Source organism: Elephas maximus, chromosome 6 (assembly GCF_024166365.1).
Source record: "Elephas maximus indicus isolate mEleMax1 chromosome 6, mEleMax1 primary haplotype, whole genome shotgun sequence".
NCBI lineage: Eukaryota > Metazoa > Chordata > Mammalia > Proboscidea > Elephantidae > Elephas > Elephas maximus.
In genome coordinates, this window is record NC_064824.1 from 57,752,319 (window position 1) to 57,759,473 (window position 7,155).

A 7,155-nucleotide genomic window follows, 5' to 3' on the forward strand; every position below is an offset into this window, starting at 1 on the left:
GGAAGCCAATCTTTCATACATAGCTAGTGAGGGATCAACACATGCTTGAGCTCTGAGTAGGGCTTAAAGCAGAGTCGATACCTGGTGCAACACGGAGGCACAGGGTAGACTGTTTACTTGGAGTGGATCATGAGCTAAAGGAGCCTGAGACTCTGGCTCAGGTACTTGGTTGAAGTAATTTAGTGTAATATAGTTGTATGTGTGGGTGAGTTTTATGTTGTCAAACAACAAGTCAGTTATAATGTTATAATTTAACATGTTTATCAGTCCCCTATGAGGGTTCTAAAGAGGTTAAGATGTGAAGGAGAAAAGAGGGCAGTGTATTGAGCAGAGAATGGTACAGAATTGTTAAGTACCAAACAATGCCAGTGGCATGAAGGACAGTCAAGGGCCTGCTTGCGGGAACTCCACCCGAAAATAGCTCTCTGGGCTAGACTGTCTTTCCAAGTGCTGTGGCTAGGTGTGGGTGCCATCCATGTGAGCAGGATGGGCGGATCCCCAAATGACCTCGGCCTATAGATAGCTCTTACAATCAGCTGTGGCTGATTTCCAAAGGAGCGGCAATGGCAGCTGACAGCTTGCAGAGTGTATTTTCTTCTCTGTAAAGAAAAAGTGCCCATAAGCAATGCATTTCCCAAGGGTAATTCCTCCTGCTTTGACTGAGTACTTCAGCCGCTGAAAACAGGCCTCTGGCTTCCACAAGGCCATCTTAGAAAAAAATGAATCACTTTTCTGTTAAGTCAAAATACCCAGAACCTCTTGGGTAACTCAGAAGAATCAAAGTGTAAACTCCACCCCTGGGAAATATGTCAAAGAAATGCCTCTTGTGTGGTTTAGGTCATTAGAGTACCTTTTCCTCTTCTGCATGTTACAATGAAAGTATACTTAGAATACGCGGATTCAAAGGCAGAGAAGGAACCTAACTCTAACGATCAGATTAGAAGTAAATGCCCCTTTGGGGATCTGAAGTTGGAATAAAAGATTTCACTAAGTTTGAGACTCTGAGATAAGATATTCTATTACCTAAAGCTCAGGTCAAAACATCCGGTGGTAAATTTGTGTAAGTTCATTGTAACTGGGAAAAATATTGATTGATTGCAATAATGTTTTCTTTCTTGGTTGTAAATTGAACTTTAGATCCTGTACTTCATCCAGCAAACACTAGAGGGAGTAAGTCAGAGGGAAAAGGCTGCAATGGGAGAAAGGGGAATGAAGAGGAGGAAACTCTGAGGAGGAAGGCGTTTGTGCATCTCAATAAGGCGCAGGATTTTACTCAGGTAGAAATTGATCTTTAGACTATGATCAAAAAAAAAAATGATCAAGTGACCTTATATTCGAAACCCAGTACAAAAAAAGAACTTTAACTATAATCTGCTGAACCTGTTCAGAATCCAAAACAGTAAAGAAAAACAATTACTTTCTGACCAGAATCTATACTCTGTTCATTTTAGGCTTTTTTAGAGCCAATGCGATAGAGCTCTATCTGTGAGTCTTTAATTTTAGAGGATACATTGTTTGGATAAATAACTTTTCACAGATATTGGAATTTTTTTTTTTTTTTTTTTTTAACAGTAGCCACAGTGAATAGTAATGATACCAGGCATTTTTAGACACTTCTAGGAATAAAATGTGCTCATTGTAGATAGATTGGAAGCTTTCCCCTTTCCATTTTCCTCTGTAATTCTCATGAATTAGCTCATAAGTCGAAACACTGTTTTGCAATCCAGAAAAGAAACACTGAAGTTGACTGGCCCAGTGTCATGCACAGATCAATGACAACTGCTATTTATTCTTCTTTAAATTCCCAGTCCCTCAGTCCCTTTGTGCCTCTTGAAAATGCCAAAAAAGCTATTGGAGGCAACAGTCTCGTCACTGATTTTTATTTTAAAAACTTTAACAATTACTATAGTCAAAAACACATATCTTAAGATCTTCTTAACAAGAGATTATTCAACCAAATATTCTATTTTCCTGAGCGATGAACTAATAGCAATTCTTCGAAACATTGTCTTTCAACCACAGCAGATTTTTGAAGTGCAGTTGTTAGAAGCATGTGTGAATCCACATTGGGGGGAAAAATCACAATAAATCATGCATAATAAGGATCTATCCTTTTATGAACCTTGGGGTCAGACTTACCTGGATGTTAATATCAAAAAAAATAGAAATTACATAATGAACCTCCTAAAGCAGAGCCTGTTGGAAACTATAAATTTCAATGACAAGGAAAGCTCGCTCGGCTCCAAAGTTGGGGTTTGCATTTGTTAGTCATGCATTAAACTACTTACCTCTCAGGGCAGACCTTTCCAGAAAGTGTTGAGATGCATTACTGTACCCGTTATCAAAAGTCTTTGGCAGAAATACCATTTATCCTTGTTGTGGTAATGAACAGATTTATAACATTCTGGTGTCACCATTCCTGAAAAAGCCCATTCATTTGAATATTTCTTCCACAAACCTAGTGAAATATTTCACGAAGGCACATGGGTGTAGACTACTACGGAGAGATACTGCCGGTGAATGACAGAACGTCTGGTTGATTTACACAAAACCCCAAGTGCTCGTATGAGAATAGGTTCGATTTAGATTGACGAGCAAATGTGTAACCAGACTTCTGGCTGACAAATGGCAGAACTATGCCAGTGTATTAGTTTCTCTGGAGAGAGACCAGAAGAAAGGCTGGAGGATCAAGTTCATTCCCTAAAGGACATTCAAACCTAATGGCTAGCAGTGTGGCTGGGATATAAGACACATACAGATTTTAATACCCCAACATAGTATTGGGTGAGTTTAGAGTCGTACTGGCATCCAAGCAAATGATCAAACCCTTATCAAGCATTGCTCTGTCATGTGTTTATTTATATAAAATTCCTTCAGAAGTATCCTATTTTCAAGATAAGTCTATTTTATTGGCAGCTTTGGTTTAATATCACTAACCCCTAAAAATGGCTTGTTTGAGTAAACTAGAAAATGAAAATAAAAACTGATGGGGTTATTATTTTTTTAAAAAGTAGTGCCAAGTATTAAATGGTCCGGACTGGATTAGCTTTACTCTGGCTGGGCACAGCCGCGGACAGAGACCTCCATGCCGCTTTCGTCAAAAGGATGGATTATTTGGATGACGCTCTTCTTCTGAGTGCTGAAGGGTTTGGGGTCTACCTTCAAGGAAGTGGTATGATAGTAACGATAAAAAGAAAAGAAAAAAAAAAAAAGGCCAAAAAGCAAATGACCAGTTTTCTCTGAGTCTATTCCAATCCATGGTGACCCCACATGTATCAGAGTAGACCTGTGCTTGGTGGCTCATTTTTCAGAAGCCGATCACCAGGCCTTCTTCTGAGACTTCTCTGGGTGGACTTGAACCTCCCACCTTTCAGTTAGCAGCCAAGCACCGTTTGTACCACCCAGGTATTCCCATCGTAACGATGAAGCAAAAAAACAGACAGTTGCTGTTGAGTCGATTCTAACTCATGGCGACCCCACGTGTTCCGAAGTAGAACTTTACTTCATGGGTTTCAGTGGCTGTGATCTTTCGGAAAGAGACTGTTAATTGAATTACCCTGGTGTGCCAGGCAGCCTGCTCAGCACTCGATGAACGGAACCTCATTTAATTCTCACCACCTCACTGTGAGGTGGTGGTGTTCCTGTTAGGTGCTGTCGAGTTGATTCTGTCTCCTAGGGACCCCTTGTGACAGAGTACAACTGCCCCATAGGGTTTTCTTGGCTGTAATTCTTACAGAAGCAGATCCCACGGAGCAGCTGGGTGGGTTCAAACTGCCAACCTTTTGGTTAGCAGTCAAGTGCTTAACTGTTTGCGCCACCAGACTCCTGTGAGGCAGGGGTTATGATAATTGCTTTGTAGGTGAGCCTGAGGTTCAGATTAGTTGACTTGTCCAAAGTGACACACTAGAAGAGACAGTCAGGGTTTAAACTCCCCCCTGACTCCAAAGCCCTTTCCATGATGCTACACTACCTCTTAAATATCTGGTGAATGGTATTGGTGTTTAAATCCTTGTGGTATTTGAGTAGGGGCAGATTATCCAATAGCTAAGGTAAACAGGCTGCTTACCTTACTGGATCATCTGTAGTGAACAATTTCACATTTTTCCATCACATCTAAAATTCTGCTGCTGGGTATGGCTGGCATCTTTCTCTCTCCCAACCCCACAGCACCTTCCAACAGAATCGAAGCCTCTTTTCAAATTTACAGTCCCTGACAGGGACGGATTACAGTAAGCAAGGTAAGCACGGCTTTACTTGTACATAAACCTGTAGTGAACAGTTTCACGTGTTTTTTATCATATCAAAGATGTGGTGAAATCCATGTGAAATAGGTCACTACGGATTAGTACTACACACAGGTAAGCCTGTGTTTACCTTGCTTATTGGGCAATCTGCCCCTGTATTTGAGTGGTATAGAAGTGAGAGCAACAGAAAAGGGGTCTGGAGACCTGGGATTTAAATCCGGCTCTACAATTTACTAGCTCTGTGCTCTTGGAAAAATTCTTTAACCTCTCTGTGGTGTCTCCTCATGTACAAAGTGTGTGTGTGTGTGCGCGCACACGCACATGCATGTGGATTTGTGGTGGAGCACTAGAAGATCTTTAACCTACCTTTCATTTCTAACCTTTGATTGGATGAGCCTTCAAGGGGTTTTTAATTTCCTGTAATTGGGGAGCATGTTTGGTCTTTTTGCTCTTTAAAGTGAACTCAGATGTACATCAAGAACCTTCTTAATTTCTGCCGTAAAGATATTACCCTTCTTGCAAAATTAATTTCTTCTATAGGTTGTCCCAAAACAGGCTATCTCCTATTTCCCTGGTAGATGATTCCAGGGAATCACGTGTGAAGCACAGTGCTCTGCTCACAAGTGAGCTACAGAGAAGTACAGAGGACACGCTAGAAATACAAAATGGCATTACATATTGTCTCAAAAGAAAACCAGTAAAGCTGGCTTTTGTCTGAAGGTAATAAATGTTACTTCCAGTGGGCTGGAGAACCAAATCTCCGTGCATTTGCCTATTTTGAATGCTTTGTTCTAGTTCTGTAAAAGAATGAGGTTTTATTTATTGCATCCCACTCCTTACTTATAATTCATTATGATACGCTGACGAGCTTGCTCTGAAGGTGCTGTCTGCTCTTTAGGCTAGTCCCCGTTGCTTCGTTGGCTTGCACCCATTCTCCTGCTGATGAAAATGTATACGTTGGCTCTCCTGCTGAGGGAATTCATCACCCACTGCTCGGCATTCTCCAGGATCAAATGACATGGACAAGGCTTTATATGGGGAGCAAAGTTCGAACATTCCTTTGATGTTGCGCTTTGTGACACTCAATGGCTAAATCTAGGCTTTTGCTATTTCACCAAATGCCAAATGTGCTAGATCCTGAATATCTGTGACCTTACAGAGATAGCTGGATGGAAAAACAAGATAAAACCACTGGGAAAAATTTTCAGAGCTGTTTTTAAAGCTACAGTATGCCACTTAAGGTTAATTTAATTTGGACAGAATACCATCTATGTATAAGGCATTAGGTACACAAAGAGGAACAAAAATTATAGAGTCCTTTTATCCAACACATACTGTTTGCATACTGTTTTTTTTTTAACCATTATTGTTGAAAATTTTGTTCTGTTTCCTTCCAGTCTTTTTTAATGCTTATTTTTTGTTGCTTTTGTTACAAAGATATAATTATACAAAATATATATTTTGAATCTATTTTTATTCCTTTAACGTTATAAAAATTTAACCTAAGCTTTATTTTGTGAAGGTGTGTTAGCTATTCCCTCATTTGCTTATTTGGTGTTGCCACTTATCTTCCATGACAAAAATGCCATGAAATAAGGTTCTCTCTTATTTATTTTACATCTTCATGAGAAATTCTCCTATGTGAAATTATTGGATAAAGGGACAGTTTAAAATGTTACAGGTTATCAATATGCATTACAATTGTCTTCCAAAGGAGTTGTGTCAATTTACACTCCCACCATCATTGTTTTACTCTTAAGTTTAAGTTTCTCCTTGGAGTCCCTGGGTGGTGCAAATTGTTAAGTGCTGGACTACTCGGACTACTAGCAGTTCACACCCCCCCGCCCCCCGCCCCGAGATACCTTGGAAGTAAAACGCGGCAATTTGCTTCTGAAAAGTCACAGCCTTGAAAACTCTATGGAGTGCAGTTCTACTCTGCACACTTGGAATCCCCATAAGTTGGAAGAGACTACATGGAAGCTAACAAGTTTCTCCTTACTGTCTCCATCTTGGAGCCCTGGTGGCACAGTGGTAAAGAGCTCAGTGCTCAGCAGTTCAAGGAAATCCTATGGGGCAGCTCTACTCTGTTCTATAGGATCATTATGAGTGGGAATCCACCCGCAGGAATCAGGTTTGGTTTGGGTTATCCCCGTCGTGCTGGGCTTTTGTTTATGTAACAAAGAACTTTTGAACTAAAAAAATAAATTTAACATACATTATCTATTTAATTCACACAATAACTTTGCAAAGTAGGTAGTTCACAGACGAATAGACACTGGGGAAGATTAAATGACTTGCTCAAACCCACCCAACTATCATCAGAGCTTGACCTTGATGTTGCTTCTTCTGAGTCCGGGCCCAGTGAATACACCATTCTACCACGAACCACGGTTGTGAGGATGGTGCAGAACTGGGCAGCATTCTATTCTGTTGTACACGGGGTTACAACGAGTTGGAAATGACTCCAGGGCACCTAACAACACCACCACGAACCAGTTGCTGTTGAGTTGACATGCAATGCCGTGTGTGTCAGAGTAGAACTGTGCTCTGCTGAGTTTTCAGTTGTTGCTTTTTTGGAAGTCACCAGGTCTTTCTTCTGAGGTGCATCTGGCTGGACTCAAATTTCCAACCTTTCAGTTAGCAGCCAAGCACGTTAACCACTTGTACCACCCAGGGAATCCATTCTACCACAAAAACAAAAACAAAAACAAAAACGATTGCCGCCAAGTGGATCCTGACTCATAGCAACCTTACAGGGCAGAGTAAAACTGCACCATAGAGCTTCCAACGAGCGCTGGTGGATTCAAACTGCTGCCCTTCTGGTTAGAAGAAGAACTTTTAACCACTGCGCCACCAGGGCTCCCATTCTACCACAAAAAAACAAAAGCCAAACCCATTGTCACTGACTCCA